The sequence below is a fragment of the Phoca vitulina genome, unplaced genomic scaffold (assembly GCF_004348235.1).
Source record: "Phoca vitulina isolate PV1807 unplaced genomic scaffold, GSC_HSeal_1.0 scaffold55, whole genome shotgun sequence".
NCBI lineage: Eukaryota > Metazoa > Chordata > Mammalia > Carnivora > Phocidae > Phoca > Phoca vitulina.
The window spans coordinates 4,689,869-4,712,376 of record NW_022589758.1 but is presented as its reverse complement, the minus strand read 5'-3'; the positions used below and the strand labels follow the sequence as shown (position 1 = coordinate 4,712,376).

The following is a 22,508-nucleotide window of genomic DNA, read 5'->3' as shown; positions in this document are numbered from 1 at the left end:
CTCTACCATAGATATGGAGTCAAATTCACACCACTCCCCGGTTATCAGAAATCCATGTAAGAATAGATTGAAAACTGGGAGCCTGGGTGGTTCAGTCGTTAAGCGTCTGCCTTCAGCTCAGGTCATGATCCCAGGGTTCTGGGATCGAGCCCCGCATCAGGCTCCCTGCTCGGCGGGAAGCCTGCTTCTCCCTCTCCCACTCCCCCTCCTTGTGTTCCCTCTCTCACTGTGTCTCTCTCTGTCAAACAAATAAATAAAATATTAAAAAAAAAAAAAAGAATAGATTGAAAACTGCCAGCAAGAGTGAATCCAGAGTCCCATTAGAGAAAAATGCAAAACCATTCAAAGAAGCATCCCACAAGCCAGGCACAAGCAAATAATTCCCAAACTGTCACATATTGCAAACCCTGACGAGCAAAATTTGGAGCAAGGAGGGAGGGCACACAAATCAGAGATTTCACTCCTTAAGAACTACAATAATCCAAAGGAGACAAACATGTTTTTAAATGTTCAAAGAAATGAAAAGAAAATGCCCTTATGAAAATCCAAAAGTAGATTTGTACACAGGAATTTTTGCACTGGGCACCTGGGCGGCCCAGTTGGTTAAGCATCTGCCTTCGGCTCAGGTCATGATCCCAGGACCCTGGGATCGAGTCCTCCATCAGGCTCCCTGCTCATTGAGGAGTCTGCTTCTCCCTCTACCCTTCCCCCCTGCTCGTGATCGATCTCTCTCTCTCTCTATCTCAAATAAATAAAATCTTTTAAAAAAATTTTTTTTTACATTTAAGGGCGCCTGGGTGGCTCAGTCAGTTAAGAGTCTCCCTTTGACTCAGGTCATGATCCCAGGGTCCTGGGATTGGCTCCCTGCTCAGCCTGCTTCTCTCTCTCCCTCTGCCTCTCCCCCAGCTTGTGCTCACTCTCTCTCTTAAATAAATAAAAACTTTAAAAAAAAAAAGAAAAAGAAATTTTTACATTTAAAAAAATAGCCAAGTGTTTTTAGTTAAAATTCTCAATAAATGGTTTAACCAAATGACTAGACACAGGTAAAAAGAAATTAGTCAATCGTAAGATGAGTGTCAGGAAATCACCCAGAAGTAAAAATGGAAAATATTAAAGAAAATTTAAGCAACAGGGAGGATACAATGAAAAGATACAACACATATCTAAATAGTTCCAGAAATGGAAAATGGAGGAGAAGCAATTTTTTTTTTTAAAGATTTTATTTATTTATTTGACAGAGAGAGACACAACAAGAGAGGGAACACAAGCAGGGGGAGTGGGAGAGGGAGAAGCAGGCTTCCCACCGAGCAGGGAGCCCAATGCAGGGCTCAATCCCAGGACCCTGGGATCATGACCTGAGCTGAAGGCAGATGCTTAACAACTGAGCCACCCAGGCGCCCCACAGGAGAAGCAATTTAAAAAGATAATGGCTAGGATTTTTTTTTTTTTTAACAACTGTAGGCATCATGAGTCCTCAGACTGATAGAATACACCAAATAAAAGCAAAACAAAAACAAATCTACATGTAGAGATACCACAAAGAAACTGCAGATCAAAAACAAAGAGAAAAATCTTAAAGGTAGCCCAAGGGAAAAGATAATTACCTACATATAAAGAAATTACACCTGAACTGACTAAAGACTTCTCATTAACAAGACTTTTTTTTTCATTAACAAGACTTGTCAAAACACAGGGAATAACATTATGAAAGTGCTGAGGGAAAATAATTGTCAATGTAAATTCTATACCCAGCTGAACAATCATTCAAGAGAAAACGTGAAGTAAAGACACTTTCAGAAATACCAAGATCAAGTTTATTACTAACAGGCCTTTGGTGAAAGAACTACTTAAGAACATTATAAAAAAGGAAACTGAACCCAAAATGAAGAAATGGGGTGAATGAAGAATGGTGAGCTAAGAAATTTGGAAAACATGTTGGTGACTAAACATTCACTATTTGTATAGGCTTAAGGTGACTTAAACAAGACAAAACTAAAGCATAAATAACTAACATGAAAGAGGGGATGAGAGTTAAAAGGTAAACCATTCTAAAAATTTTGCCTTATGCAGGATGTTAGAGGTATTAAGTTTAGACTTAGTTAAATGTGCATGTTAAAATTTTAAAGGTAACCAAACTTCTGTCTTCCACCCTGGAATAAGAAAGCTGAAAGGAACAAAGCTGCCCACCCTTACAATGAAAAAGAGCTGGACTGATTTCAAATTCATGACTTTCTTTAAACCCATCATAGAACAACCAAGTGGCTCAAAGTCTTAGGAGACAGGGCCTGGAAGGAGACAGGAGACAACCTTGTGCTCACCTGGGGTAGACTGCAACTGGACACTGGTAAGACAAGTGCAGCAAGAATAATTGGCAAGTTGATAAAAGCCCGACGTGGCTTTGCTGAAGGGACAGTATGAAACCACTGGGGAGGTCACAGAAATTGGGTAGACCCCAACTTCTGCAGGATCTTCTTCCACCAACCCCACCAGGCACTCACAGAGAGGAAAGAGCCCTGAGGATGCCCATTGTGATGCAGACCGGGGGGGAAGGGAACTGCAGCTGTGCCTCAGAAGCAAGAGAAGTCAGATCCTTCTCTCCCTATCTCAGCTAAGGGAGAAAAGTCTCTTCAAGGCCAGTAAGTGCTTCTACCCTTAAAGCACTGGTAAAAACTTGCTGCAGCTGGGGGAAGGGATGGGCACCCTCCTCCTAGGAGAGGGGCAGGATTACACACTGAGCCCACCACAAAAGCCAGAGGTGGGGCAAGGCTTTGGGACACTGATGAAGGCCTAAATCCAAGGATGAACCAGAACAAAAGACTCCCCACTATCACTCCCCACCTCCAAGCTAACCAGCTTCTAGTAACCAACTTCAAGTAAATAGCAGAATACTACTGGCAGAGGAACAGGAAAAAACAAGATCATATAAGGAGACCCTCTCTAAGCCACAGTTCAAAAGAAACACCTAAAACTCAAAATAAACCAAATCCCAGGGCACCTGGGCGACTCAGTCCATTGGGCATCCGACTCTTGGTTTTAGCTCAGGTCATGATCTCGGGGTCATGGGATTGAGCCCTGTGTTAGGCTTGGTGCTTAGCTGAAAGTCTGCTTCTCTCCCTCTGCCTCCCCTCCCCTTACACAAGTGCACATGCACACACTTTCTCTCTCTCTCTAAAATAAATCTTTTTAAAATATAAATTAAAAATATTTTTAAAAAAAAAATTTTTTTTAAATAAAATAAACTAATTCCCACCCCAATCACAAACTATGAGAATTTGAAGCCTGAGGTACACTGAGGGTAACCACAGCAACAATCAAACTCAAACCCAGCCCAACTCCTGACTAACTCAAATCCTTGCCCAAAGGCCTAGCACAAGGAAAAATGTGCCCATTTACAGACATAAAAATTATGTACCTCAGTCTCTACTATTCTTCAAAATAAGTCAGCCTTGCAACAAGGAAAAAAAAATCACAAGACCTAAGAAAAGGCAAAGAAAAAACAACACTCAGAAAAGACAAAGAATGTATCAAAACTGGACACAGACTCAGATTCTGGAAATATCTACAATGAAATTTAAAATATTATGAGTAACGTGTTTAGAGCTCTAACCTAAAAGGAGAATAACATAAAATCAAGGGTAATTCGGCAGAGAGATGGAAACTATAAGAATAAAATGAAGGGCATCTGGCTGGCTCAGTCAGTAGAGCATACAGTTTTCAATCTCGAGGTCCTGAGTTCAAGTCCCATGCTGGGCATAGAACCTACTTTAAAAAATAAATACATAAAAGTGTTAAAATTAAAAACACAGTTAAGAGAAACGAAGAGTTCCTTCAATAGGCTCTTCACTAGACTCAACTCAGCCAAGCAAAGAATCCATGAACTTGAAAATTAGTCAACAGGTATTACCCCAACCAAAACACTGTGAGAAAACACAGTGAAAAACCAAACAAAAACATTCAAGAGCTATGGGAAAATATCAAAGGTTCTAACATACTGGTAAATGGAATCACAGAAATAGGAGAATAGGACAAAAGAAATAATTGAAGAGATAATACCTGAAAATATTCCAAAATTAATAAGACATCTAACCACAAATCCCAAATGATCACAAAACAGGAAGACGAACACCCTTCACCCCATAAAATTTATTGCCACTACTAGGCACCAACATCACTTGAGACTGAATTCCATAAGCTCTGCCACTGCCACTCTTTAAAGAAAAAAAAAAAGAAATCAAGGGGGGCCTGGCTAGTTGAGTCAGAAGCGCATGCAACTCTTGATCTCAGGGTCATGAGTTTTTTTGGGTTTTTTTTTAAAGATTTTATTTATTTATTTGACATACAGAGAGAGAGAGAGGAATCACAAGTAGGCAGAGTGGCAGGGAGCGGCAGAGGGAGAAGCAGGCTCCCCGCTGAGCAAGGAGCCCGATGTGGGACTCGATCCCAGGACCCTGGGATCATGACCTGAGCCGAAGGCAGACGCTTAATGACTGAGCCACCCAGGCGCCCAGGGTCATGAGTTTGAGCCCCATGTTAGGTGTAGAGATTACTCAAATAAAACTTAAAAAAAAAAAAAAATCAAAACACCTCTGTCACTATGACCACGAGGTCATCAATTCAACTACACATGATGGCCACCTCACAATGCTCTCCTTTATATACTATAAGTTTCACTCTGTGTAAATCACTGTTCAAACCTAGGTCACAAGCCTATGTCCTAGCTGTAAAAGAGATCGGGGATGTGAGTTTTCTGGGCAAGTGGGACCCATAATATGAGAAACTACCAAAATGTAGAGAAGATATTTAAAAGTCTAGGACAGCATGCTTAAAAACAGGGGGCACCTGGGTGGCTCAGTCAGTTAATTATCAGAGTCAATTTCAGCTCAGGTCCTGATCTCAGGGTTGTGAGATCGAGCCCTGCATTGCACTCCACGCTCAGTGTGGAGTCTGCTTGAGATTCCCTCTCCCTCTGCCCCTCCCCCAACACACACACACATGCACTCTCTCTAATAAAAATCTTTAATAAATAAATAAAAACAAAAACAGGGGCACCTGGCTGGCTCGGTCGGAAGAGCATGTGACTTGATCTCAGGGTTGTGAGTGCAAGCCCCACACTGGGTATACAGATTACTTAAAAATAAGTAAACTTTTTTTAAAAAGTTATGTTTAGGGGCACCTGGGTGGCTCAGTCAGTTAAGCATCCAACTCGAGCACAGAGTCTGCTCGAGATTCTGTCTCCTTCTTGCTCCCCCCACCCTTCCCTCTCCATCCCTCCTGAGAGAACGTTCTCTCTAATAAATAAGTAAATAAAATCTTTTTTAAAAAGATTATGTTCAGAAAAATTAAAAATTAAATAAAAATTTAATAATAAAATAAAAAAATACCTGGGTGGTATAGTCAGTTGGGTGTTTAACTCTTGTTTTCGGCTCAGGCTGTGATCTTGGGGTCATGAGATTGAACCCCAAGTCACATTCCACACTCAGAGCTTAGAGTCTGCTTGGGTTTCTCTCTCCCTCTCCCCCCATCCCTCCCCCCACTCCCGCACACTCTCTCTCTTGCTCTCTCAAATATTTTTTGTTTTGTTTTAAAGATTCTTTTTGTTTATTTGAGAGAGAGAGACAGAGAGCACAAGCAAGGAAAGAGGGGCAGACAGAGAGGGAGAAGCAGGCTGCTGAGCAGGGAGCCCGACAGGGGCTAGATCCCAGGACCCTGGGATCATGACCTGAGCCGAAGGCAGACACTTAAGCGACTGAGCCACCCAGGTGCCTAATAAATGAAACTTTTAAAAAATAAAAATACGGGCACCTGGGTGGCTCAGTTGGTTAAGGAGCTGAGTCTTGATTCCCGCTCAGGTTGAAATCGGCTCCGTGCTCAGTGGGGAGGCTACTGGAGATTCTCGCTCTCTCCCTTCCTCCTCTGCTTCTTCCCCCACTCTCTCTCTCTAAAATAAATAAATCTTTTAAAAAACAAAAACAAAAACAAAAAAACCTTCATCTAACCATTTAATGTTGTAGAGTGGATTCTTTGGTGAAGTCACTGCAGAGGTCTTTTTACAAGGCACATATTTTATCTCACTATGGGAACACATTTAAAACCAGCCTCCTAGGGCGCGTGGCTGGCTCAGTCGGTAGAGCATGCAATTCTTGATCTTGGGGTCTTGGGGGTCATGAATTCAAACCCCATGTTGGACCTAGAGATTACTTTAAAAAAATAAATAAATAAAACCAGCCTCCCAATCTGAGGGACATGAACAGTAATCTGGAGGTGTGTGAAGTCTTATGATAAACAAGCAAACATCTTCACAGAATGTCAGTTTTTGCTTAATGGTAACTAATGTACAATGCAGATATATAGAAGCACATATATGCACGCACACATGAGAGTTTGTTATGGAACAGAACTTAGCATTTCAAGAATTCATGCAATAAATCATGAAAATACTTAAAAGAAATGTCACTCTTCTAGTTGCGAACTTTGACCTCCCCCTCATCTGCCATACTGTAAACGTCGGTAGGAAAGTTTCAGGGATGCTACAGGAAGCCATTAGCACCTATTTACACACCAGTGTGGATCCAATTATAACACAGTTACATCCAAGACGACTGACTAGATACAGGACAAGCATGTCTATTGGGCAAGCAGAGAGGAAGATCCACTAGGTAGGTACCTGTCAGAGAAGAGAAGCCACCGGACAAGGAAGAAGGCACTGACATGAAGAGATGGGGAAGGGGGTCAGAAAAGAGGTACCTTTCATAAGAGAAATATTTATTGAGCATTTCCTATGTGCCAGGCAATGCACTAGATGCTGAGGCTACAATACAATAGTCAACACCATGCCTCTAGGAGCTTACAGTAGAAAACTGATACTATCCGTTTATCCATTTTACCAAAGGCCCACCCCTACTTAAATTCCTAGTTTCAGTATTTCCTATGTATACACAGTAGTTTCCTATGTAAAAGTGAAAATGGACAGAAAAAAGCCAAAAGATGGCCAAAAAGAAAAAAAATCAAGATCCTGGGATGTAGCTGAGATAAAAGCATCAGAACAAAGCATGCGGGAGCACCTGGGTGGCTCGGTCGGTTAAGCACCTGCCTTCAGCTCAGGTCATGATTCCGGAGTGCCGGAATCCAGCCCCACATCGAGCCCCACATCAGGCTCCCTGCTTAGCAGGGAGTCTGCTTCTCCCTCTCCCTCTGCTCCTCCCCCTGCTTGTGCTCTCTCTCTCAAATGAATAAATAAAATCTTTATTTAAAAAAAAAAAAAAGCATGCAGGGGAGCCTGGGTGGCTCAGTCGTTGGGCATCTGCCTTCTGCTTGGGTCGTGATCCCGGGTTCTGGGCAGGCCCCACGTCGGGCTCCATGCTTGGTGGGAAGCCTGCTTCTCCCTCTCCCACTCCCCCTGCTTGTGTTCCCTCTCTCGCTGTCTCTCTCTCTGTCAAATAAATAAAATCTTAAAAAAAAAAAAAAAAAAGCATGCAATACATAAATCCATATTACTTCATGTTATTTTCCCAATTTTATATGCTCATTCTTAGACCCATGTCTTTGAGTACACTATCTGCTGGAAAACCCCTTCCCTTCACCTGACATTCTGCGCCTCCTTTAAGACTCTTCACAGACACTCAGGAATCACTACCTTTCCCAGTCCCCTTAAGTGTTCACTAAGTGCACCACTTCTGGCCTAGAGTACCAGCGCCCTGTATTTCCATCTGAACACGCATATCATCTTGCACTTTAGTCATGGCTCTTTGCCTCTTCTGCTGGATTACAAACTCCATGAGGGCCCAACACCACAGCTTGGCTTTGTATCTCCATCACGTACCGTGATGCTGACACCGAGATTTCCAAATCATCACCCTTTCATAAAGTCAACCAAAGACAAATGCAGCCCTCCTTTACCAACCCTGGGCAGAAGGAGAGACTCAAGAGCACAACTCCAGATCAAGGACAGTCACTTTGGATGCTAGAGAAATCACTAGCACAAAAACATCACTTTCGAACTCTAAGATCTAAAATGAGGCAACTCTTCTAAAATAAATGTCCTAGGCTGAATAGGAAGCAAAAATGTAATGCCAAAAACCATTGCAAACTTCAAGTTACCAGCACCAGGAAAAAAAATGATTAAAGCAACAAGGAGAGAATACAGAGCAAGTAAAGAGTGGTTCAGAAAAGCCTAAGAACTCAAGGCCAAAGTGAGCTAAGTTAGAGGCTACATCAAAATAGATTTCGAAAGAAACGCTTGAAGAAGGAGGTGATGCTGCAGTTATTCTTTGTATATGTGGAGGGCAAAAGTGCTCAACAGCATTCTCTACAGGCACAAACTAACAGCTTTACGAAGACTTATTCAATCACAAAGGCAAGCAAAAATTTAGCATGGCTGATGAATTCCAAAAAGAAGTGAGCATGTAGGAACACATACTGTAGAAGGAGAAACAAATCAGCATAAGTTTTACTTTTACTTTATTTTATAAAACCTTTGTAGCACTTTTATACACATAAGCTCACTTGAACATAAGAAGCTCAACAGAGACCAGTCTAATATGAAAGATAAGGTCACAGAACGTGAACCAGATTTGAAATTGGCACTTAAGGCCAAAGATTCATATTCCTAAACAATATTAACAAAATTCTCTAAAAACATTATAGGTGCCCAAATGAGATTTCATAAAACATGAAAGAGCATAAATGCTGAAAATATTAAACTAGACCTAAGACATTGTATTTGGGGAAAAAAAAGAAAAAAGCAAATTTAATGCTGATATTTAATGAAACATTTCATTAAAACATTAAATACCTTGAGCAGATTAAAAGTGGGGTGGGGGCAGTGAGGAATTTTAAGTTTAAATACGGAAGAGAGCTGACAGACACGATTAGAAAAAAAATTTAACTCAGTTATAAATAGAAATGACATTCCTATATAAGGTTAACAGAATGGTGAAGGATAAAAGGAGCCTTTAGAAAATCAAAGATAATTTCTACAAAAACAATGAAAAGAGTATCACAGATGACAATCAATCAAAGCAGTTGCAAAAATTTTAGTGAGATGAACGAAGAATATTTTACCTTGCACAGATTATGACCTTTCTGGTAAATTATCAAGGTTCCATTGAGCTAAAACTCTTGGGTTTGGTTTTGTTTGGGGGAGGAGGAGGCAGCATTTCATTTCATGTCAAACCCCTGCTTAAAACCTTCAATAGCTTACCAGAGGACTTAGGACAAGCTCAAAAACCCAGTAGATGGCCTACTAAGCCTTTTCAGGACTTGGCCCCTGCCTAATTCTGCTTCATCACCTGCTTCTCTACTTTCCAGCCATTTTGGATTTATTCTCAGTTCTTTAAAAGGTTGTTTTTCAAAAGCCTCTCTCTCTCTCACCCTGCCTGAGGGCATTTGCACCTGATGGCCAAGAAAACTTATTTCCCCAACTAGACATGTCCTTCTCATCCTTTAGGTCTCACTTAAATGTTAACTCCTCAGTATGGCCTTCCTACCTGCTCCCCCCAGGACAGATCCTAATCCCTACCCTGTTACATAATCCCATAGTGCCTTGTACCTTGCCTCTGACTCCAACTCGAGACTGTAAATTCTTTAAGGGCAAGGCCTCCTTAAAAGGTGGGGGGTGGGAGGGTGGGGGGAGGCTGGGTGGCTCAGTCAGTTAAGCATCAGACTCTTGGTTTTGGCTCATGTTACAATCTCACAATCTCAGGGTCATGGGATCGAGCCCCAAGTAGGGCTCCAAACTCAGCTCAGAGTCTGCTTGGATTCTCTCTCTCTCTCTCTCTCTCTCTCTCTCTCTCTCTCTCCCCCCCTCGGCCCCTCCCCCAGCACACACGTGGCTCTAATAAATAATCTTTAAAAAAAAAAGAAAGGGCAAGCCCTCCTTATCTTCTACCTATCACCCTATCCAGCTTCCATCACAGTTTGGTACACAGAAGATAGAAAGTATTTGCTAAATGAAGGATAGATCCACAGGATGTAGGACGGGTTATTTTAGAAAGAAATAATTGATAAAGTATGAAATACCAATTTGCACAAAATTAGATTTTGTCTACCTCAACTATTTTCAATTATTAACAATTAAAATAAAGTCTTTTCGTTTGCAATACTAATCTTAAAATTTTAGTGGTAACATTACTAATAACAATTACAGTACTAGTGGGGTGCCTGGCTGACCCAGTCAGTAGAGCATGCGACTCTTATCTCAGGGTCATGAGTTCAAGCCCCACGCTGGGCATAGAACCTACTTAAAAAAAAAAAAAAAATTACAGTACTAGTAATTAAAGTTAATACATTCTGTGAGAGACTAACAAACCAGATGGGGTGTGTGGATAAATTCTAGGACATGAACCAACTTCTGTAATCTCTGAAAAATTCTATTTATCAGGAAACTAGTTTCTACCCAGCCAGTATCAGAATAATTGGGCAAACCCAAGTCAGTAAGCTGTGCTTCAACTACTACTTATCACCATTTTTTATCTGCCATATCTTCCTTAAGTGAATGTATGTGTGCTTAATCTGATTATTACAATAGGATCTTACACTGCCAAGAACCTAATCTTCGGGCATAATACAAAATAGAAATACAAAACTGAGATCTAAAATTGCAACTTAGGGGCACCTGGGTGGCTCAGTCGTTACACGTCTGCCTTCGGCTCAGGTCATGATCCCAGGGTCCTGGGATCGAGCCCCGCATCGGGCTCCCTGCTCCGCGGGAAGCCTGCTTCTCCCTCTCCCACTCCCCCTGCTTGTGTTCCCTCTCTTGTTGTGTCTCTCTCTGTCAAATAAATAAATAAAATCTTTAAAAAAATAAAATAAAATAAAATTGCAACTTACCTAGGGCCTGTGGCTGGCTCAGTTGGAAGAACATGCAACTCTTGATCTCGGGGTCGTGAGTTTGAGCCCCACACTGGGTGTAGACATTATGTTAAAAAATAAACTTTAAAAAATAATAAATAAAATTGCAACTTACAAAAAAGGGGGGGTCTTTAAAAATAAATAGATAACCTATTCATCTATGTTTTGTTAACTTCCAGAAATCAAAGTTGGCACATTGAAAATGACTGTTTCCCTCTAAATCAAAAAGGTTACATTGTCAGAAAGCACTTCATTATGTAACTATTTGACATTAGACCTCTCTCTCACAAAGAATACAAAGTAACAATAGAATCATACAGCCATAGCTGTTAAACAGTTAAAAAAAAAAAAAAAAAGTAAACCTATTTCAAACCAGTTATGACTGAATTTACAGTAAACCATTATTATCAGAGCAGTGCTGTGTCCAATCTGTTATTAAAAATCCAGATACAATCTACCACACAAGGAGTTATTGATTTACCTGCCTGGAACTTGTAAGGGTCACTTTCTATAGAGAAACATTCACCTAAAAGCAATGAAAGTTTGTTTCCAAAACACTTTATACTTCCAACCAAAGCACTGCCTTCTTCTGTGTACCCCAAAAAACAACATTCCTAAACTATCCTATCAGCAATGTCCATCTACACATGCAGTGCTTTGAGCAAAGGAGAGCAACAGGGAGCATGGAGATCAGCCCATGCTGTACAACTCGTTCCCAAGGTAGCTTTACTCCCACACCCATCCTTTCAGGGTAACTAAAAAGAAAATGATGCAGGCAGGAAAACAGGAAAACTGTAGCTACGGTACCTTGCAGGTTAAGTTTCTAAATCCCACAACAATCCAGTCTGTGAAGCAACACAGAAAGGAGACAATGTGTTTGAATACCTGAATTTAATGAAGCCTGCTCTATGGCATGCACAGTGGGCATGAATCTCTCAAGGGGGATTAGAACTCAAACAATAAAATGCACAATGTTATTGGCTTAAAATCAAGAAAACCAATTATTCTACCCATGGTCTTAAATCTTAAAGGAATTTTTTTCATGCCCAATAATTATATTACTTTTACCATGATTTCTTTTTTTTTCCCCCAAGTAATTTCCATGCCCAGCTTGGGGCTTGAACTCACAAGCCCCAGATGGAATTGCATGCTCCGACTGAATCAGTCAGGCACCCCTACCTTGATTTCTTTTTTTTTTTTAAGATTTTATTTATTCATTCATGAGAGACAGAGAGAGGGAGAGAGGGAGAGGCAGAGGCAGAGGGAGAAGCAGGCTCCCCGCGGAGTAGGGAGCCCGATGCGGGACTCGATCCCAGGACCCCGGGATCATGACCCGAGCCAAAGGCAGACGCTTAACCGACTGAGCCACCCAGGCATCCCCCTACCTTGATTTCTTATCCCTGCTTTTCCAACATATCACTAAGAACATTCTGTTTTATTCGCTGGTTTAAAAAAGATCAAAACAAAATCAAAACCACAAAGACAAGGTAATTTCTACAACTTGCAGGATTGTCCTTTATATTCTGCTATATATTATGTTTAGGCAAAAACTTTTTTTTTAAGTTTTTATTTATTTAAGCAATCTCTACACCCAATGGGGGGCTCAAACTCATGACCTTGAGATGAGGAGCTGCACGCTCCACCCACCAAGCCAGCCAGGCACCCATAGGCAAAGCTTTTGAAAATACAAAAAAACACTAAGAAATTGCAGTATGTGTAAAAAATTATTTTTAAAAGACCTATCTTTTAAGATCTACACCATTCTATTAATGCCTGATGATAAAGGGATCTAGGTGGAAGCAAGTAAGTAAGATTTTTAAAAATGCACGTTAGCAGGAAGATCTTTTTGGGGCAATGGAAATGTTCTAAAATTGGATTGTAGTGACGATTACACAAGTCCATAAATTAACCCAAAAAATCACTGAATGGTACACTTAAACAGGTGAATTTTATAATATGTAAAGTACACCTCAATAACGCTGTTAAAAATGCATATTGAGGGGTGCCTGGGTGGCTCAGTTGGTTAAGCATCATCTGCCTTCCGCACAGGTCGTGATCCTGGCTCAGGATCCTGATCCTGGGGTCCTGGGATCAAGCCCTGCCTCAGGCTCCCTGCTCAGCGGCGAGCCTGCTTCTCCCTCTCTCCACTCCCCACTTGTGCTCTCTACTACGTCTATCAAATAAATAAATAAAATCTTTTTTAAAAAATGCATATTGAAAACCTGCACTTGGTAAAGAAATAAATCCACAATAATTTAGGTGTAGGTCCCATCATCATAGAACAACTGTCCTGCTCTGTCCAAGATGATTTCCAGTCCTGAGGTTCTACAATATTCATCACTGGTTTCTAACTTTAATAAATGACAAAAGTGATTCTCATCAATTATAGAATAAAACATTAAGTCCTTTTCCTCCCTAACATGGACCTCTGAGCATTCCTTTGGGCTAAGCAACTGTTTAGCTCTCTTAATGATGGGTCTTGTTTTAAAACACACACACACACACACAATCACAAGAGGCTTCAAGTAGCAGAAAATTCTACTTTCAAGTAGAAATATTTTTGTCAGAGTCCAACTTCTATATATATATATTTTTTAAGATTTTATTTATTTATTTGACAGAGAGAGACACAGCGAGAGAGGGAACACAAGCAGGGGGAGTGGGAGAGGGAGAAGCAGACCTCCCACTGAGCAGGGAGCCCGATGCGGGGCTCGATCCCTGGACCCTGGGATCATGACCTGAGCCGAAGGCAGACACTTAACGACTGAGCCACCCAGGTGCCCCCCAACTTCTATGTATTAAGAAGCAACAATAACATACCTCTGTAAACTTCATTTACCTCCAGGTTTTATTTTTATTTCACTTAAGTCAGAACAATTACAGAAGAGATACCCATCTGCAAATTGTAATGGCTGCCATTTAGAGTGCATCTAAACCACAAAATTGAATTCAAGGAATATCTTCATCACCTTTATTAGTATAGCAAATTTAATCAAAGTCAGTCAAAAGTTACAGTGGAACATGCAGAAACATGAAATACCAAGTAGTTAATTAGAAACAGCAACCTCATTTTGGGTGTAAATAATTATGTACAACCTTCATTTATGAAGAAACAGAACTAATGACCCTCTGTTATAAAAGTCTGCACTTCCAGTTGTCCTATCCGTAAGTGCTGATGGATCTGAGTCCAGCCTCCCATGTGACTACAGGTCAGGCGGCCCTACCAATGTAGCCTGTGAACTCCAGGAGGCATATCTAGACCTCTAGTCCCACCCCAGGAGTGACTTTACAGTAGGACCTCAAAATATGTTTGGGTAAACAGATTCCTAAAGAGAAGCAGAGAGCATGGTTTTGAAGAACACAGGTTCAAGTCAGACCGGTTTGGATGAAAGTTTTGCCTCTGCTACAGCCTAGCTGGGTAATCTGAGCAAATTATTTTCTCTCTCTGAGCCCATCTGATCAAGTGTATAGGAAAATAAGGAAAACATCTACCTCACACAAGTGTTGTGAGAACACACATACACACATCTACCCAAACAAATAAATTATTTATTATAGTATCTGGTCTTCAGTAAGGCTCAATAAATAGTACGTTATAAAGACTACCCAAAAGAGAGACCACTCCCAAAACATGATCTTAATTAGAACTGTCTCCAACACAAATGTTTCTAAGAGCTTAATTCAAAATGTTGACAATTTCAAAGACCTGAATGGGGTAGATCCCTTTTAACCTAGTAAGTAATTTTCTGTTAATTCCCAAATCTTAATTGTCTAAATGTTATCAGGCTCTTTAGGTAGAAAGTCCTCACTCAGCTTTCATACCCACTGACAGAATTGCACCCAACTTCCTATCTCAGTATTATGAAGTAAATGTACAAACTTGAATGAGAAATGAGGCCAAACCTTTGAGTAATCTAGTCATCCATGCGCTGCTCTATATGAAGGAAACATTCTAGAAACTATCAAGAATATAAATCCAAACACGAAAGTGATGCATTGTCAACAAAAGATTTCTAATGTTGAGTTTAAGATTGAAAGTAAATTGGAAAACCTTCCCAAACAGAAAGTTTAAATTTAGTCTTTTAATTGCAGTGTTTTCGTAAGTTGAAATACGTGACCCAATTGACAACATCAGATGATAAAGAAGCTTTGAGATTCTATCTCCTCCTCTACCAAGGAATTTGATGTTACAAACAAAACAACCTTTGGAATCTAAAACTATCAAATTCTGAGTAAACAGCCTTTTACTACGTAGAAAGCAACTTAATACTTAAAATTTTGCTATTCTCGTACCAAAGTTAAGGGTTATCTAAAAGACTTCCCTCACATTTTGGGTCTGTATATGTGGGTGGTTTCTTCTAAATGCCTTATTATTTGGTATCAATTTATCACATGAAAAAGTCTTATCCCCACATTTACTGCCAAAAATAAAGTACTATGCTAACATACCTTCTAAAACCTAGAAGAAATAAAAGAGGTAACTACCAAAGTTATCAAAATGGAAGGGAAAAAAAGGTGAACTTTTAACAGACACGCTGAAGAGGTTTATTTTCTTGGTTCACTTCCTTACAAATTTTTTACAGCCATATTCTTAGATATAGCTGAATTTTCTATCACAAAGTAAACTGAAACACAAATCATAGTGAAAGGTTAGTTTCTGCACAGAAGCCACTGTCATTTCTAACAATGCAACTATTGTTGAAAGAGTCTCTCACAGATTCTTGGACACAGTAGTGAAGCAAGGCTGGGGGGGAAAAGGCATACTTGAAGGAATTTCTCCACCTCTGTATTTTAATTTGTAATGGAACAATACTGCACCTTCAAAGTAGAAATACCATGTAAAATCTGGTTCTCATTAAATGACTGCCTTAACCCCATGCAGCATATTTGGAACAGAATACAACTGATTCGCAGTCAACCTTCTATTACTCATCTATGCGAGATGGCCCTGCAATTTCCCTCAATGGGAGCCTTTTCTTCTAAAACCCCGGGGAATACTGTAGATACCACACTCTGATTTAAATGACTGCAAGATGACTGCAAGAAAATTACAATGAAAATAATGGCAGATTTAGTCCAGGGAACTTGCCTAAGTAAAAATCAAAAACCTGAGATAAGGGGTAAAAAAACCCTTCCACAAGCCCCTAAATCATGACTAAATTATAAATCTGACCAGGAAAAAAGAAATCCTCTCTGGAGAGAGAATGTTTATTTCTAATGTTTTTTAATATATCAAGTTTTGTTTTCAAAAAAATTAGTCTTAGGAAAAATCAGCAAAACTAGAATACAAGACATATATATATATACACACACATACATCAAATTAATCACTGCATCATGTTTAAAAGGCAAGACAATTTAAAAAGATTTGGCACTCCAGTTCAAGACCCTCCAAACTCCTCTGAAATGGTAGATTATTTAACACTCTTGGTATGATTAACTTTATTTAGCATGCCTCTTTTGGAATTCTATTATTTAATACAGCCAAACTGGTTTTTTTTTTTTCATCCTAATTAGGTTTCCTTGTACTTGTGAAACGCTCAGCATACACTGTGCTGGCAGCTTTAGTTCTGCAGCTTCTATCTTCTGGCTCCTTCCCCCCCTCACCCAACCCCCCCACCCCCCCCACCCCGAAAAAAAGATTTCCTTCCCAAATGTTCTCTTCTCCGCATTTGTCAACAGAAACACCCACTGGTGGTGTCAAACTGGTAATACTGCTGCAGGCTTCCTTACTCCTGTTCCAGTGTGAACGCCAAAAATGCTCAAACCTAAAATAGTACTTTTAATAAAGAAATTAAAAGAATTGCTAAGGTATTCAAGTACCATGTTCTCAAAAAGAGGCACACCTTTTTAAAAAATGTATTATTAATGAACCCTAATTGGGTTGCTAAATATAAGATTATACTCCCCCCCTTCAACACTAAACACACAAGTAAACATAGGTTCTTCACATTTTACGAATAAAATATTTTAAAACACTTAAATTAAAAACAAATTTACATCTAAATGTCATTCACATATAATTCCGAATAGCCTCCGTAAAGATGCCTTTTTTATAACCCAACAGCAAGAAAGGAGCAAGCTGGAAATGCTACCTAAAACGATAATCCTATTCTATACATATTTATGTCTCCCGTTTCAGTCAAATGCTCTCAGACATTAATTTGTGTAATCTCTTACATTAACTACATGACCATTACGTCCAAACAAACCTTATTCAGATTCACGGGAGGAAATTATTCTGTGTCTGCAATACTTTCTAAAATCAGCCTAAATTTCAGCCAATTAAAATAGATTGTGTTAACAGAACACTGATCTGCAACTACTTAAATATCACAGCATCCGTCTAATCTCACTGTGGAGATACTAAGGTCAGGCTTTTCTTATTCAGGCATCAGTGCTTTAACACTCAAGTGAAGAGAAGAAAAGGAAAAAAAAAAAAAAAAAACCCTCAAGATCTGCCTTTACACAGAAATACGTTCAGGTTATTTTTTTCCCCCCAACGTGGGAATAAAACGTGTCAATGCGAGCAGGACCTGTTCGTTTGGAAATGGTTCCAAACCCCAGGATTTAATTTCTATGAGGGTCCAAAGGGTACGAAGGTCTGGGAAGGGGCCAATTTCTGCTTCTCCCCACTATGCCAGTCGTGAACTTCATAGCAACGCCTGAAAACTTGTTGGGAGGAGGCTGGAAGAGATGCGGGTTAGGCGGTGGGTCTTTCGCCCACCCTCGCGGGCAGCCAAGGTCAGTCAGCAGGGCCGGGGCCCCGGCGCCGGCTCGCAGCCCCCGGCGGGTCCCGGACTCCCTCGGAACTCGGGCGAGGGGCTCCCGCGCACAGGCTCCTCCTCGGCGCCGGCGGGAAGGGGCTTCCCTCGCCGCAAGCCCGGGGGAGCTCGCGCCGCGGGGGCGGCGGGGCGGGGACGCCGCAGACCCGCTGCTGAGGGGAGCCCCACCGGGCTGCCTCGACCCGCCGCCACTCCTCACATCCTCCCGTCTCCCAACGCCCCAAAATACAGCCCCAACCTCTCGCCGGGGAAGCCCTTCCAGTGGCGCAATGGGGCGCTGAGGAGGGGCCACTCCAGGCTGGGGCACCCTCGCCGCGTCGCCCTGCTCTGGGGGGACCTGCGCCGCCGCCCCTTCTCACGTCTGCCCGGGGGGACCGGGTGGGTCCCCTGTCTCAGGAGAAGCTGGGTGGCGCGAAACCGACGTGGGGACAGGAAGGCCTGACGGGCGGGTGGCGGCTCAACTACTCACCCAGCCGAGTCCCCCACCTCCAGCCGGGGACCCCACAGCTCCTGAGGCCGCCGTCGCCGATTTACCTTTCCCAGTGGCAGGGACAACTAATGGAAACCTCCGGCCCCGCCCTCTCGCAGAGGCGAAAGCGCAGCCTAATTTGCTAACTGGCCCTCCCCGGCCGTCCCGTTCGGACCAATAAAGAAGCTTCGAAGACCTCGGCGGGTCCCGCCTGCGCCCCGCCCACTTCTGATAGAAACCAATGCGGAAAGAGCGCTCGTCCTCGAGCTCGGGCCCGCGCGCCCCGCCCGCGCCGCTCGTGCTCGGGCCCCAGAAGCCTAAGAAGGCTGGTTTCTTGTATAAGCTCGCCTGCGCGCGCGCGCGCCGCATCTCCTCGCGGGCCAGGTTTGGTTGCCCAGCCAGGCCCTAGCAACCTGGGCCGGGTGGCTGGGAGGGGCGGGGTCCGAGCCGTGAGCGGTCGGGGGGGGAGGGGGTTAGGAGGAGGAGTGTAGGGGAAGGGGGGAGGGGCGGGGAAGATCGTGACTAAGAAAGGGGCGGCTGCGGGGGTGCAGGGCCGAAGAGGCCCGGGAATCCGCCTGTCACTGCGGAAAAAAAAGGGGAATCCTGCCTGCGGCGCAGCTATCCTGGCCTCCCTCCAGAGGGACACGTGCGGGGGGCCGGGGGGGGGGGGTCGTGGAAGAGCGGGGAGAACACATTTGGGGCGGGAGCCGAGGCACTACTTGGAAATAAAGGATGGAGGACGGTTTATCTCTGTCTTTGGTAAAAATGATATCGAAGTTCATTGCAGCTGCTGCCCAACTGTTGCAGCTGTGCGTGCACACACACACGCACATGTACACACATTCACACATACACTCATCCAGCAGCCTGCGATCCCTTGGGTGAATTAGGAGCAGGGAACTAGTAGCCTGAGGATTCCTTACACAGCAGCTGGATGCATGCAAAAGGCTGTTGCAGCAGAGGCATCAGCCCACAGCTCTGCTTAAGTCCAATGCTCCGCCACACAAGATTCCCCAGCTGGCAGTGAAGTCATCCCCCCGACCAGTAGAAATGTAAAGATCTTAATACCTACCAAGGATCAGGTTTCCAATGAGGATGACGAGGTGATGAAATGGAAGGAGATACATTTCCAATGCCACTTTTTGAAAATTCAGAAAAATAATAATCTTGTTTAAAGGCTTTGTGGACAAATCTATCTAAAGCTGCATAATAATTTCCACTTAAAGCAAAGAGGAAAAATGGGGTTTCTTTTCTGGTTTAGGAAAAGCACAGAAAAGCAGTCTATGAGGTCATAGCAGCCACCAAATGAGAAATAAGCAGTACTGTACGGTAATGGGAAATAGATATCTTGAATTAAATCCACTTAATCTATTCCTGTCGTGAAGCTGATAACAATATGTAACAACATGCTGGGTTTGGCCACTTGGTGCCAAGCCACTAGGGTTTTCTTTTTCATAGCATGGTGAATATTTGATGAGGAAATGAAGGTGCCTGCTTTCCCTTCAGCTTTTCAGGAAACATATTAGAAAATTTTTCAGGTAGGAACAGTGAATTAGCAGTGAGGGAAAATGGAGTCAGAGCCAACAGCAGATCTTTGCAGAGTCTCCTGCCTCCTCCAGATGCAAAGTAACAGTGCTGTGACCTAGAGCTTCACCCACGTGGAGCCAGAATTCCTGGGCCAATCATGCATTTTCATCCCTGTGTGTTAGCACCTTCGTGCCAGGAATTGCAGCAGCATTACTTCTGAATCAAATGAAGAATGGTTTATCTGCATAGACTGAGAAAAACCAATAACTGAATATTCATTGACATAGGTCCAATTTCGTTTTAAGTAGTAATTTTAGATGTTTTATAATGTGCCACCACATATATATAACTATGACCTTCCACTTAGGGACATTTACTTCGATCTGGTTTTGAGGAGTTGGTGAAGGGTTTCTTAGAACCACATCCAGGTCCGTTAATTGCAATATTGATCAAAAGCATATATTTTCTAGGTCAGTAAGAGTTAAAAAGTACCACGCTGCCATTTAACTGAGCTCTCTTCTTATGTAGAAAGAACACTAATACTTAACCACTGAATGAATGCCTGCTATGCGCCAAGAATTTTACATACATTTAGAGCTGCCAGATAAAATACAGGAGGCCTGTTAAATTTGAATTTCAGATAAGCAGCAAGTAATTTTTTAGTGTAAGTATATATTTTTATCCTGGATACATGTGGGACAAGGGTAGAAGACTAAATAAGCTTTCTAATCATTGTCCAAAAAAGCATTTTTGAAATTGCCCCTCTGGGCCCAGACCTCATAACGAAATCAGGGTCTGGGAGAAAAGCTTAAGAACCAAATCAGTGTGAAAAAACAAAAAAGGACCAAATCAATGTGTCCCTGTGTACTGTTTTTAGAAAGAGGTGCATATACTTATACTAAAAAATTTTTTGCTTTTTATCTGAAATTCAAATTTCACTGGGAATCCTGTATTTTTATTTGCTAAATCTGGCAACCCTGCATATATTATCTCTGAGGCTCATGATTCTCTGAAATATCTTCTGTTAGGTCACCTTTTTCCAGATGAAGCAATAGCTTCAGAGGTTCTCCAGCATCGATTTATTCCATCCTCCTTCTAATAGAACCCCAACTGTGTTCAGGTATCCACACTTATTAGTGTGGTGCTTATTAGTCTTAGCGGTGGGTGCTTATTAGTCTTAATCAATGACGAAGGCCCAATTAGACTAAAGAAAAGGACTTAACATCCTATGATTTGAGGGAAAGGTTTTCCCTTCTACCCTGCTTGATGAACAAGGAAGCCGAGTACCTGAGTTGCTTCTGGCAGCCATTTTGTGATTAGAGGAAAATCAAACTTTGGTCAAAGTCTGTACACTACATAAGGCAGAGCTGAAAAATAGAAAAAAGAAACAAACAAAAAACCTGGGTTCTTGATGACAACACCGAGTTGCTTAATTAAACAAATTCTGCCTTTGCCTTGCATTTAAGACAGTTTACATCAAACTTTCTGTTAGATGCCTCAAAAATATCCCACTACAGAGCCCATGTGTGCTACTCATTATGGGTCTCAATAATAAATGAATAAGTGGCCATCAAGACAAAAGACATTTTTATCCTGGATACATGTTGGACAGGTCTGGAAGACTAAATAAGCCTTCAAATCATTGTCAAAAAGCATTTATGATGATATTTACCTGGCAAGGAAGATACCATGATCACGAGGGTGGTTCTCTTAAGGTGAGTCTCATCCACTGCACTCAGGTCATTCTGACCCCAGTGATTTCCCCAAACGTGGGAAACTGGGCTGCAACTTCTGTTGGTGAGGGACTGCGTTCCCGGTGGGGTAGGGGGTGATACGAAGCATATATGAAATGCCCATTGGGCTTAGACCTCATAATGCAATCAAGATCTAGGAGAAAAGCTTAAGAATCGAATCAATGTATAACTTTTTTTAAAGATTTTATTTACTTATTTTGACAGAGGGAGAAAGAGAGAGAGCACATAAACAGGGAGAGTGGGAGAGGGAGAAGCAGGCTCCCCACTGAGCAGGGAGCCCGATGTGGGACTTGATCCCAGGACCCCAGGATCATGACCCAAGCTGAAGGCAGATGCTTAACTGACTGAGCCACCCAGGTACCCCAGTGTGTAAATTTGTAGTGTTTGTAGGAAGAGGTGAGCATTAGTTATTCCTCGGCCCTGCTCAGAGCTTAAATCAGACTGTCAGATCTTACATGTTTTCATTTAAAGTTCATGCCATTTGGGAAAATGTCATTTTAGAAATGCGAGTCCAGTACCTCATTTTAAACTATTAAAACCTCTATCCCTATCCTCCAGGCACTAAGTTTAACCACAAACAGTGTGGAAAGAACAGAAATGTCAGCCTCAAAAGACCCAAGAGGGAAAACCACACCAGAATAAAATACCATATGAAAGTGGATGGTTGGCAAGGCAGTGTAGTTTAGTGGCTAAAACCATAGGCCTGGGAGCCAGATTGCCCGCATTTAAGTGCCAGGTCTAGTTATGTCCTTGGGCAAATTGTTCAACTTCTTTGTGCCTCAGTTTCTTCCTCTATAAAACGGGAAGATGGTGATAATAATAGTTCTCACCATGGGGTGCCTGGGTGGCTCAGTCGGTTGAGCGTCTGCTTTCAGCTCAGGTCATGATCCCAGGGTCCTGGGATCGAGCCCCACATCAGGCTCTCCGCTAGCGGAGAGCCTGCTTTTCCCTCTCCCTCTGCCTGCCGCTCTGCCTACATGTGCTCTCTCTCTCTGTCAAATAAATAAATAAAATCTTTTAAAAAATAATAATAGTAGTTCTCACCTGATAGGTCTATGTGAGTGACTAATTGTGAAATGCTTAGCAGAGTACCTGGCCCGTGGTAAGGATTTTACAAGGATTAGC

At 42.0% G+C, this 22,508-nt stretch overlaps 1 protein-coding gene and 1 pseudogene across 1 annotated transcript in view; one reads left to right on the top strand and one right to left on the bottom strand.

Moving 5' to 3' along the window:
• Positions 1–18,215, bottom strand: part of CDKL5 (cyclin dependent kinase like 5) — a 209,672-nt gene extending 191,457 nt beyond the window's left edge. The window contains exon 1 of the mRNA XM_032389645.1: positions 18,103–18,215. The gene's annotated coding sequence lies outside the window, so the exon portion shown is untranslated. The remainder of the gene's footprint in view (positions 1–18,102) is intronic.
• Positions 18,216–21,293: 3,078 nt separating this feature from the next.
• On the top strand, positions 21,294–21,447 carry LOC116622933 (annotated as a pseudogene).
• The last annotated feature ends 1,061 nt before the right edge of the window (positions 21,448–22,508 follow it).